The sequence below is a fragment of the Sceloporus undulatus genome, chromosome 6, assembly GCF_019175285.1.
Source record: "Sceloporus undulatus isolate JIND9_A2432 ecotype Alabama chromosome 6, SceUnd_v1.1, whole genome shotgun sequence".
NCBI lineage: Eukaryota > Metazoa > Chordata > Lepidosauria > Squamata > Phrynosomatidae > Sceloporus > Sceloporus undulatus.
This window is the reverse complement of record NC_056527.1, coordinates 85,212,702-85,225,706: the sequence shown is the minus strand read 5'-3', so window position 1 is coordinate 85,225,706 and position 13,005 is coordinate 85,212,702. Positions and strand designations below refer to the sequence as shown.

The 13,005-nt window shown below is 40.6% G+C and overlaps 1 protein-coding gene across 4 annotated transcripts in view; it reads right to left on the bottom strand.

The window, feature by feature from the left end:
* ZNF385C (zinc finger protein 385C) overlaps nucleotides 1-13,005 on the bottom strand; it is a 201,177-nt gene that overhangs the window by 140,269 nt on the left and 47,903 nt on the right. The window lies entirely within an intron of this gene.

The following is a 13,005-nucleotide window of genomic DNA, read 5'->3' as shown; positions in this document are numbered from 1 at the left end:
TTTTAAAAGCAGTTTTTGGATGGTGAGGAGACTGGAATTGATTTGAGACCATTCCCTGTCAAATAAGAAAGATTAAAAAATGGTCTCCAGTGTCTCATCTAGTTTGGCTTTCAAGTATAGGCCTATTTGTAGACTTTCCTCAGGGGCTTTGGTTTGCCTTTTGATGCTTTTCTGATCATTGAAGGGTGCAGTTCTCCCAAAAAGATTGCTTGAACCAAGAACTACAGCAACTAGCAGTTCAATTCTTTCATCAGCCAGATCCCAGATACCTCACATGCAGGGTGCAATGGTGATGCCTATCACCTGTTTGCCTATCCCAGCATTTGTTATATACAAATATTTTGGTGCTGAATGTTATGGTTTCATATAACGGTCATCACTAATTCCCAGGGATAGATCCATGAATTCCTCAAATCTTTTCTAAGATGCACCCAAGTCAATAGTCATTACCACATCTCATGGAATCTTGGATGCCTAAAGTGAATTACGTGTTACACAGATTCTACACAGTGCATGTCTCCACTATGAACACACTATGTAACTATTTTGTTGGGAGCAAAACCCACTACCAAAAAACATTGTAGCAGCTGGCTATAGTCAGACATTTATTTTTTACAGATATTGAAAGTAGGATAACAGAGGATTTCTCCTTGTAATGTGTACCCTCAACTCATCCTCATCTCTACTTAAAGAGGTTTGGCATTTCTTTTCCCAGCCTGCAAAACCTATTTTGATCAGAAGAAAATTCGGCAATAAAACAGGCATCTCTTCCCATCTCTTTAATTCTTCAAACCTTAGCCCTATTTGTGTATGTTTATTCCCTTCATCTCCAGTTCCATCATCCTCTGAAAGAAACCATTCCCAGGTTATCTGTCCTTATTTTTGAGCTCTTGCCACTCATCTTATCAGTTCCTACAACCCACCTCTAGTTCTCTTAAAGGAAATAAGGTGATACTAACAATGGACTTTATCACAAAGAAAAAATTGGGGGTTTAAACAATGACAATCGCGTGATTTCTCTGCAAATGATTTGTTGGACTTTATTGCCTGTTTATTCCTAGGATAATTGCACTTTAATCACAAAGTCATGTGAAAATGTTAACTGCAATTGCATGATTTTTACACAATTTTTGCTGTTTAAACCTCCTATTTCCCTTGGGTCTCTAATGGTTATGGCTGAGACTTAGACTGTTGCCACACTGCAGAGGTAATGCAGTTTGACATCACTTTAACTGTCATGGCTCCATGCTTGGGATTTGTAGTTTGTTGTGGCACGTAGTCCTCTGACAGAGAAAGCTAAACATCTCACAAAACTACAAATCCCAGAATTCCATAGTACTGAGCCATGGCAGTTAAAGCAATGTCAAACTGCATTAATTCTGCACTGTAGATGTAGCCTTAATAAAAGCTCACCTGGCAGTTAAACACTAATCAGTAAAATATTTATTTTCAAGACTTCCTTCCCTTTAAAGAAAAACAATACTAGGTGTCTCCCTACACTCAGTTCACTGTGTTACAATATTATCATGCTTAACTTCTCCTTGAACTCCATCACACTCCCTTGTACTCTCTTTCTCCTAGCTGGCCAGAAATCACACTATCTGTTTAACTGCCAAATTGTTTTCTTCTGTCTGCTGTTTCTTTCCAGCCCCCTTCTCATCATTCTGGGGGCTGGGATAGGAAAAACCCATGACAGAATGGACACCAACTCTGTATGTCACATCCTCCTACAAGTGGAGGGCAACAAGTCTGAAATAAAGAGCACAACCACTCTAAAGAGGCTTATTGCATCATGGTTGCAACTCAAATGGAAAGCTTCAATGGGTAGCAGAGGCTCTTCACTTCAGACCCATCATCCTTCATGCACAGGAGGAAGACAGACCTGGAGATGGACAGAGTGAAGTTAGTGCATATCCCCTCCTTGCATGTTGATTAAACCCACTGCAACCACACTGAATATGTCTATTGTAGGGAGTGCACAGATAATGGTTAGGATTCTGCAGGATATCATATGTTACAAGGGCTCCTTAACTCTCCTTATGAGATAGAAAACATTGGTGTACACAATGGAGAGTAGTGTTTCTCTCAAATTCCCTTATTGGCTGCCTCCAGATATTGGGCTGCAGTATCATTATTCCCTGAAAAGAAGACCACAAGTGATATCATGTGGTCACCATGAAAACAAGAGATGAAATGCAGACAACCTTTTCCAGAGCAAACAATGACCAAATGGAAAGATCAGATCCAGCTCCTCTAAGATACACTGAGTGGAAGGGTAAAGGCTCAGTTGCTAGGATTATACATGCTTCATATTGCGAAGACATGTGTCACCCAAAGCACTTGTCACAGTCACACAGAGCATGAACAAACCTAGCAACACTTTCCCACTTCTCATTAGTACTTTTCCTTTGCCCCATGGATTCAGTGAATTAAAACTGTGTCCACACTGCAGAAATAATCCAGGCTGACGATTACAGTTTGTTAGGCTGGAATTATACAGTAGTTAGTTGTGGCACCAGAGCTCTCTGACAAAGAAGGCTAAATTTCTCACAAAACTACAATTCCCAGAATTCCACAGTATTAAATCATAGCAGTTAAAGTGGTGTCAGCCTGGATTATTTCTGCAGTGCAGATGTACATGCTGAAGGTGTGTGGCCTTAATTCAGAGGCTTTCTTTAAGCAGCCTCTCACTCACATGGTAGAAGTGGCAAACTAGAGTTTGGGACCACGAGCCGGCCAAGTTTAGAGAATATAACCAGTGAGGCATGAATCTTAACTGCAACTACTCTTTGTCAAAGGACTGGGCAGTATCCCATCTACATATGGTCACCCATACCTCAGATGTGCCACTAGAAGTAGCAATATTATGCTCTCCAGTTACTCCCCTGCCACAACAATCCAGTCCTACTGAAAACCAACCCAACCAAATACTTGTCAAAGCACTCTTAATGATTTCCACAGATGCAGATTCCATCATACCTCTGGGTCAAAGTGATTTGTTGCTCTGGAGCTCCCACACTTATAGTTGGGCTGCTTCCAGATGGAGGGTATAATTCAAGCAGCTTTATCTTGTACAATGCCCAGCACCGTGCAGTACTATTCAGATCAGCATAGACAGCCACATGATGGGCAGGTCAAATGCCACACATTCAAATCTGGAAATGCCTCTTTCTTACGCCGGTGCTTGGCAGCAAAAGACACTGCTAACTAGAATATTGTACACAAGGGCAAAGAGGCAACACAGACCCTGCAAGCTTGATCACAACCAGTTATGGACAGACCCAGCAGAAAGGAGACATATAGCTGTTACCACAAGGTCAGGTACCCAATCACCCCTCTCAACTGTGATATCAATTTAACATTAACAGGGACACTGAGGTGGGTAGCCTGAAAGGCAACCCTACTGCGGAGACTTCGCCATACTATATTTGGAAATGCAATTGTTGCAGCATGGGAGGAAGCAAGAGCACCCACCACAATGAGATCACACAAAGATACCAGCACACTCCCTTTGTCTATGGAGGGCAATGATGAGATTCTGGCCAAAGAATGTTGTTATGCATACACAGAAGAATGCCTCTTCTCCAGTAATAAAGGTTTTGCTTTGTCTGAGATATTTGTGCTGATTGTCCGAAGAGGGTGGCTGTACACAGACAGATAAAGGACTCTTCTAAGGTAATAGGAGTTTTCCTGTCTGAGTTATTCACGTGAATTGTCTGAACATTTCCTTGATCTCCTGATCATTCTTCTCCCTTGGGAAAACCATTTAGCAATAAGATAATCCATTCATTCTGAAATGGCTACCCCAGGACATGAATTTGAGTATATACCACTAGCAATGTGGTCTAGTCTGACTCAGGACAGAATCTCTGTTCAACTTCTACTAGATTCCTCAATAAGGCAGCACCTCCATTTGCGCCAGTGGCTATTGAGCCATCTCCATTCTGGACACCCCTTAGATCTATGCTTCAGGATCGGTACAGTATTACTATTAGAAAGGCCTCCACTTTTCACCTTCTCCCACATTTGTTTCATTAGTTCTTCTGTGAGTGCATGTGTCTCTGTGTGTGTATTGATTACTTTGTTAATAAACTACAAAACCTATCTGGAATTGCCTCTGGAGTTCTGTTTGATTTAGAACCAATATATGAAGGGGAAGATCCCAAGCTGAACACTGCTCCAGCCAAAGTGTATTTTTATATGAGCTATTAAAATTCCCCTAAGACATATTAATTTATGGGTGCCCTCCTGGGACCAAAAGGTTTTGGAGTGACACAGCATACAAACCAACTCAGAGCATTGGGTCCTTTTGGTTTAGAAAGTTAATCACCACTGCAACCAATCAGAGGCATAGTTAGAAGCCATCCCAGTCTGGCAAGATTTGGAGATCATTGGTTTTCCTAGATCCCACTATTGATTGCCTGAAGAATAGAGTGCTACTGGTTGGCAAATTTATCCTGCACCAAGATCTGGGCAATGCATAGAAGGTATAAAGAGAGGAGAAATGCCTCAAGATCTACCAGTTGATACATGGCTCAAATCAGAAACTTGTGGATCAGATCTGTGCCAGTCGGACACCTGACTACAAGAAAATCTACCATCCATCCCAAATTTTTCACCCATCCTGGCTTGACAAATCTGAAGTGTCAATCAGATTCTACTGAGGAATATAAAAAGCCCCAAACCTGTTATCTTCCCTCACTCTGGACAACTAGTTATTGGGGAAGGCTATTCAGTTCTTCTTTTATGACTTTAAGCCTACTTGTCTCCAGACCATTCCTAGTTGACATTTCTACTCTTGGAATAACCACCTGCCAAATCAGGGAAGGTGGCAATGATTTAAGCTTCCTGAATCCAGTTTGCTGCAACCGTAGCATTAGAATTAACTGATTTTTTTCCTCCCTTGCCTCCTGGCTTTGCCTCAAACCCAGCAAAATTCTTGGTTCCAGTCTGTTTTAGAATTTGATACCAATAATAGTAGCAGCGAAACCCAGTTTGCTCCAGATTCAAGTCCCCACCGAGTCATACAAACTGAGTATCCTTGGATCAGTCAGTCTATCTGAGACTCAACTATCTCACAGCATTGTTGTGACAGTTAAGTGGAAATATATCCATCCCCTCTTTAGCTCATTGGTTGAAACACAGGATATAAAGGTAATAAATAAATATGCCAGATTTTTTTTAACGTTCATGTAAAGTACAGTGTTTTGCTTAACATTGCTATAAAAGGGATAAGCTGTGACAATGAAAAGTGCTGAACCGTCTTGAAAATTGAGGTCCAAATGCAGACCAGCCATGAATCCTAGGGCAGTCCAGTTCTCCCCACCAATGTATCTTAGTTCTATCTTGGGTGAAGCCATTTTCCATTACCATTGGTATTAAAAAGGCAACAACATGCAGGATCAAATGTTACAGACAGCTTTGGAAAATTAAGATTCCCTTTCACTTCTCAGATTTTATACACTTTCAGGCATCATCCCTTTCCAGAAGGGAATATGCCCGGCTTGTGTAGGTTGGAGATAAATGCAGCTTCAGGACAAATGTGTCATCCCACTCAATAAAGTCTAAGTTACAGCTACCACACAAGGCTTGGCGTTCTCCTCTGCCACCCCTGCTGTGCGACGGATTTACCTCAGGCTCTCAACCCGTCATGTGCTAAGCAAGTAAATTAGAGTCACTGCAAAAGCTGCAGGACAGAACACACATTCCTCACTTGCTAATGCTACTGGGAGTCTGTTTAGGCCAGAGGACAGGTTGTTTAACTTTGAATGACAAGGTTTGGCTTATTTGTTCATCAGCATTTAAGGGTGCTGACCATCACAATGTTTCAGCAACAGCCATGGCAGTTACTTCACTAGTATAAACCCAAGATCAACCTGATTTTACAGATTGCTTGGTGTATGTACAAACCAAGAAGCCAATCTCCATTCGCCTCCATACCCATCTTTTTATTTTAATTTATGATGGTGACATATGTATACAGTATATAGATCTGCTTATACAGTAAATCTGATGTGTTGTTGAAGGAAAAAAGTGAATTTAAAAATATCAAAAACCTGCTACAGGAATCTACATACTACACAAATAGCACTATGATTCTACATTAACTGCCATGACAACATTTTATGGAATCCTGGGATTTTTGGTTTAGAGAGGGGCATTTAGAATTCTCCTCCTGGGAGCTCTAGTGCCTCAACAAAATACAGGCCCCAGGATTCCACTGGATGCAGCCATGGCAATTAAACTGGAATCATAGGGATATCACTATGTAGATTGATAGGGTCCCTGCTGGGTTTTTTTTGGATGAGATGCAAGGGCAAACTGAGCTGTGTGATAGCAGTCCTGATGACATATCACTTGGCCTTCTGGTTCTGTTGCTTAATGCCATGTTGACTGACAACAAAATATCTACTATTCATGATCTAATTTAGAGGATGGGAGTCAATCTGAGCAGATTATCTAACAAAATATGAGTTCTTCTCAGCTGTGACCACCAAGAATTTCAAGGCAGCACTAACACAGAGTAAACAGCCCACTGTGGTTATGAGGCTGTGGAAGTCTACAGTGATTGCATCTCCTTTTCCAGGTTCCCGTTTTGACTGAATAATTGTCTCTGTTTTGAGAAAGAAGGACAAAACGGAGTTAACAGTTTCTCCTGGAACCAATAAAGTTATTTTCAAAGTTGGTGCTGATAACACTTATTCTGGTGGTTCTGGGAGATTTCTACCTCCTAATAGAGGCTATGTTGTCTTGCTACCAGGGTAGTACAATCCATGACCTTCACAGCCATTTTATGGCTATTCCATTGTATTATCAATCTAACAAAGAATGTTGGTCACACTCTGGCTTGGTTGTTCTCTTCTAGGTAGGAAGACAGCAGTATCAGGGTCATAGCTTTCATTTAGATTCATTTATCACAGGCAGATCTCCTTCTGGTGAAGTTTAGGCTTATAATGATCATTTCTCTTTGCTGAGATACGTAATTTCACAGTGCTCTAATTTGTCTTCCATCACTATGCTGTTCAAAATCTACATGAAACTGCTGAATGAGATCATCTGGGATTCTTCAGTAAGGTGCTTTCAGTAAGATGACCACTTAACATTTTTTTCTCATTTAATTTGTTGGGAAATGTGTGAGATAATGGTGTAGCTTCAAATTTGCAAGGCAGAAGCTGAACAGCAACTAGTTCCATGCCCACACCCATAAGGGTCTAGCAGGGGAGTTTATCAGACAAGGGAAATTGGAAGTATAATCCAATTGCAATCCAAATGCAATCATGGAGTTTCACATTATTGCATGATAGACTACCACACGCAATTTTGGGCAATGGGAAGTCAGTCCAGACGCAATCATGGGGTTTCACGTTACTGCGTGAGAGGTGATCATACACAATCCGGCAATGGCAAGCTATTTTCAGGCAATGGGAAATCATTTCGAATGCAATTTGAATTCACGTAAATTCGCTGAACTAGTGAATTCATGTGAATGCATTCTGGCCCCACTTTCTTTTCATTCGAAATTAAGAGAAATTCCTCCTGAGTGATAAACTCCAGAGAAAGGAAGTAAATTTCATCTTCTTTGTACAACATAAAATAAAAGTAATTTTACTTACAAAAATAGCTTTACTTGGGCAAAATGAAATAAATGGTTTAATGGAGGGTAGAAAACTGTAGATAAGAGTGATGCAGGAAGAGAGGAGGTGTAGACAAACAGAAAATCACCACAATTCCAACTAGCAATGAGTGAGTGTGAACATACAAAGGTTGCTAACTCTAACAAATTTAAGGGAGGCAGTTGATGTATGTCATGCTAGTTCTTAAGCACTCACTTATAATTGGTCCTTTTTGACTATAACTATATGTTGTCATTTTAACCTTCAAAGCCCTACAATAATGTAGGATCCGGATATCTAAAGGACCACAAATCTACATGATTACTGAGATGTTTTCTTGATGTCCAAGCTTCCTTGCATGAAGTGGATGGCTACCCAGTGAAAATATCGTTACATAAGACAGATTCCCAATTTAAAAGTTGCTGGGATACATAATATAACAATTATTATGTTATATATCAGGATGGGAGAGCAAAATGTTAAGGTATCTCTGAGTGAGCAAACTGGATCCCCCCCCCATTTCTGAATAAGAGATATACGTAACATGAATAATAGCATTCACTTTGCTGAAAGGCTTACAAGGTTTGACAGTAATAATGAGATGTATCTGCTTTTCAAATATTATTTTAAAAATAAAATTGATTCAATAAATAAAAATGAATCAAGACTTCTTAAAAGTTTCCTAGACTGTTCAACCTAGCTTTGAAAATAAGTCCATCCTTCCGCCCAACCAAATTTCTCTGCCTACATTTATAGTATCTATGGATTTGGGATTAAAAGAGAGATTGGGGACAGAGTGAGGGAATACCTGCCAGAAACTTAGCTATCTGCACTAGCATTGCCTGTTCTGAACTACTACAGCCCAAGATTTCAGTGCCAAAACCTGAGAATGACTCCTTGTGATATCACAAGTATGATGTAAGAAGGGCCAGCCCCTAGTGATGCCATTAAGCACCAAACACAGTTGCACAGAGTAGGTAATTCAGATTCAAAACAACAAGTCAAACAAATGAGGAAAGCTCATAAACACACACACACACACTTTCCAAGACAGTGCTTTTACCCTGAGATTCTTCTCCTCACCTGGAGGAGCACAGTAGAGGGATCTGGATTTCTCTACTGGGGTAAGATTACAGACACAGGCAGCCAGATGAGTAGTTATTATTTAAGACAGTGTAGAACCAGTGTAGTACCAGTAAGATGCAGAAGGACGAGGCGTCCCAACATAGATTAAGGGCTCCAGTTCCTAAGGCCTAAATTTGTTTTGAGGGTCTAAAAAGATGCCCCTGAATCAGATGCTGTTGGTCTGCAGCTCCTAGTATCCTCCACCACTGGGTCTGCTGTCTAGGTTTGATGGAATTTGCAACCCAATAACATCTGGAGGACTATATATGTTGACTCTTGTGTTTTTTAAGCTTCTTTATGCTTTCAGAGCAAGTAAACCAATGGCAGCCAGACAGGTCTTCAAGGCTGAGTTTTTCACAAAAAGAGCAAATGTGGCCTGAAAGAAGTAGAACCTGATACTTTGGAAGTGCGAGTGGAAGATTAATAACATATCCTCTGTCATCCCACTTTTTTAGTGGCTTTTAAAATGTCCTAGTTTCTCTCTTTCTCTCACCCACCCCCTCATCCTGTCTTACTCCAGTTGCTGCAAACTGATTTCACAGTGGAAAAGTAATTCACACTCAATTGACTCAGTAGGGGGGAGAGGAGAGAAACAGGTGGAGCTTTGCCCTTCCAGTAGTCTTATGGAAAAGCAAGCTGCTACAGAGTCTCCCAACTTATCTTTTCTTGCCTGTTAATAACATTTGCCATCTTGATCACATTCTGATGTTGCTTGGCCACGTGTCCTGGTTTTCATCTGTGAAATGTTGGAGGATATGTGATAACATTTCAGCTAATATAATAAATCCAGTAAATAAATATATGCACAGGGTTTAAATCCTCAGTGAGTGCAACACATAAGTATATCTGTGCCTTTTAAGTATGACTGCCTGCTCCAGATAGTTTTGGGGAGAAGGAACATGTATGCTAGGCAAGTGGAATTAACCAGGCAATATGCAGAGCTAAGGTATTACTCAGGTAAAAGCTGACAGCGACTCTCCAGAATTTAGAAGCAGGCAGGGGGTCAGGGGAACCAAAAGGCAATTGTATGTGTGTTGGGGCAAGGCAGAGCCAAAAAAATGGCAAATACTAGCAAATACTGTAATATTCTCTATCAGTTTTCTTTTAGAAGTTTTGCTTGTTTCTTGCCCAAGAGAAGAAGGCACTTCCCTCAATGACCTGAACATGATCTGTTCTGAGGAAGCGTTGCAAAACCAACCTATTATTGCCAAGTCTTTAAAGACAGCATTAAAGTAGAAGCTAGTTCTCCATGTGGATTTAAAGTAGGAAAGGAATTCACCGTGAGAGAATAAGGTCAAGAGTTAGATCGAAGATGAACACTAGGAAAATTTCTCTAACCTGTTCTATAACCTCTTGCCTCTAGAGTTAAATTTTTTAGGGAAATTGTACAATCTCCTGCCTTGGAGGATTTCAGGAAACATTGGATGAGAGGCTCCTGTGGTGCTCCTCAAACATTTTGATAAATAATTGGTATTAGAGAGAAAGGGAGAGAGAGAGATGATCTGAGAGGGAGAGAAACAGATCTGCATAACATTAACCCTTACACGGGCAGTTTCATTATTGTGCATTCTCTGCCAGGCATTTCCCCTAGGGCCAGGGAGTCCATTGCCCACAAATATTTTAGCGTTGCCCTTCCAACTGCAACACGTGAAGACGTAGGATTGAGTGCAACATAAACACTTGAATTTTAAAGCTTTGCAGATTTTTAGGACTCTAAACATTGCCCATTCACTCTTTTTTATATAAATAAATTAAGGTCCTCTTTTACACTTTTAATTTAAACAACAGTGGGCCTCACATTTGCTGGGGTTAAGGATGCTGGATCCCTGTGAAAGTGGAAAAACGGCAAAAAACAAAAACCCCAAACACTATTTTTTTTAACCAGAGAGAATATCTTTTGAGAACCTAGAGATTTCTAGAGAGGGCCTATTAATCAAATCCATGAATAATCAATAGTCCACAAAAGTCAAAGCTGCAACAGCACAGTGCAAATGAACAGGTTGGAATACGTAAGAAAAAAAATAGTAAAAGGAGGAGACAAGGAGAGATTCAGACGACACAACAAATCAGGGATCCAGCTAAACTAGTGTTTGGTTTGTTGGGAGAGAAGCAAGCCAGGAAAGGAAAAGCACCTGTGATCAGACAACACAGTAAACCAGGAGTGGGCACTTGGCAGCCCTCTGGATATTACAGAATTGCAGCTCCTGGCATGCCTCATCATTTGCTGTGCTGGCTATGAGTGCTGGGAGGGGCAGTTTACCAACATCTGGAAAGCCATGCAGTGCCCACACTTGTGATAATCAGACTCCAGAGCAAACCTGTTTGGTTTTAGTCACTTCCACTGTAACCAGAATTGACTTCCCAGACAAAGTCACTTCCTACCGACACCTGGTTTATTAAGCTGAATGACCATGGCCATTGACTATGGCATGGGAGCATCAATGACGTCTATTCAGTTATGAAAGGGGAGGGGAAGATTTTGTTGATGCGGAGGTTCTCTTTATAATTCCAATAGAGGCAGTGTGGTGTAGTGATCAGGATAGTGAAGTGGAATTGAGGCATTATATATCATAGTCCCTATTTATTTTATTTCGTTATTTTATTTATATTCCACTTTTCTCCTGAATTAGATTCAAAGTGGTCCCTACAAAACCATGAAATGCACTCACTGGGCAAGCTTAGGCCAGTTACTCATTCATACAGGCTTTTTATAATGAGGAAAAAGAGAACTATTCACTCAAAACCTTTGAACATATTTGAAGAAAAGAGGGATATAAACATAGCAAGCAAATAAAACCAACCGTGCTAGTCATCTAGGGAAACTGATTCAGGCTGGATCAGAAGACACTTCTTCCCAGTATGCTTAACCAGCATACAGAATTTGCTACCACAAGATGTAACCATGGCCATCAGCTTGAACAGCTTTTTTTATTTGTTTAAATGATTAGACAAATCCATGGGCAATGGACACCTTCACAGTTATTAAGACATGGGTGTTAAATAGAACCTTCATGCTCAAGGACAGTATATCTGCTGAGTGCAATCAGTGGCAAGAGCTGTTATTAGAATCATAGAATCTTAGAATGGGTGACACAAGTCATCTAATTCAATCCCCTGCTATGCAGGAATATACACCTAAATCGCTCCTAAAAGACACCTATTAAACTTCTGTTTAAGGGCCTTCAGGAAAGGGGAGTCCATCACCTTCTGAGGCAGTCTGTTCCAATGTCAAACTGTCTTTACAGTGAAGAAGTTCATCCTTTAGGTGAAATCTCTTTTCTTGTCATTTGAATTCACTGATTCAAATCAGTACAAATAGATCTTTGTATTAGTCTCTATGGCAGCAGAAAACAAGCTTACTCATTTGCAGCATGACATCCCTTCAGATATTTAAATGTGGCTATCATGTCACCTCTCAGTATTCTCTTCTCCAAGTTAAACATCTAAATCTTTCATAATGCTTGGTTTTCAGATCTTTGACTACCTTGGCTGTCCTTCTCTGGACACATTCCACCATCGTTCTTAAACTGTGTTCCCAGAACTGGGTGCAGTATTCCAGGCGAGCTCTGACCAAAGCAGAATAGAGTGGGACTATTACTTCCCTTAACCTGGATACTTTACTCCTATTGAGGCCGCCTAGAATTATATTCTGTTGTTTTTTTGTTTTTGTTTTTTTTTGGCTGTTGCAATATAATTCATGTTTAACCAGTGGACTACTAAAACCCCAGATCCTTTTCACAACACACTTCTTTCAAGCCAGGTGTCATTCACTCTACATTTGTGCATGCCATTCTTCCTGCCTAGATGCAGCACCTTACATTTACCCCAGGTGAAATTCATTTTGTTAGTTTTTGCCAAGTTCTCAAATCTGTCAAGCTCATTTTGAATCCTGATCCTGCAGTGTTTGCTACCCCTCATCTAAGTTGGTGTCATATGCAAATGTGATAAGCACACTTTCTGTTCCATCACCTAAGTAATTTATAAAGATGCTTGACAGGACAGACCATCATATTAGTCATTTCTCTCCAGAGAGAAGAGCAACCATTGACAAGCACTATCTCTTGGTTTCATTGGTCAATGAATTATTAATCTACTTTACAACAGCATTCCCTAGCCCAGATTGCTTGTTCCGATGCCCAAACTAGGAGGAGCTCACTAGCCACTTTTGGAAACAAGACAGTACGTTAGATAGAACCCTGGCCTGATCTAGGAGAACTGGTTTTAAGAGGTTTCTGCTACATGCCAAAGGCTGCTCAAAACACATGAG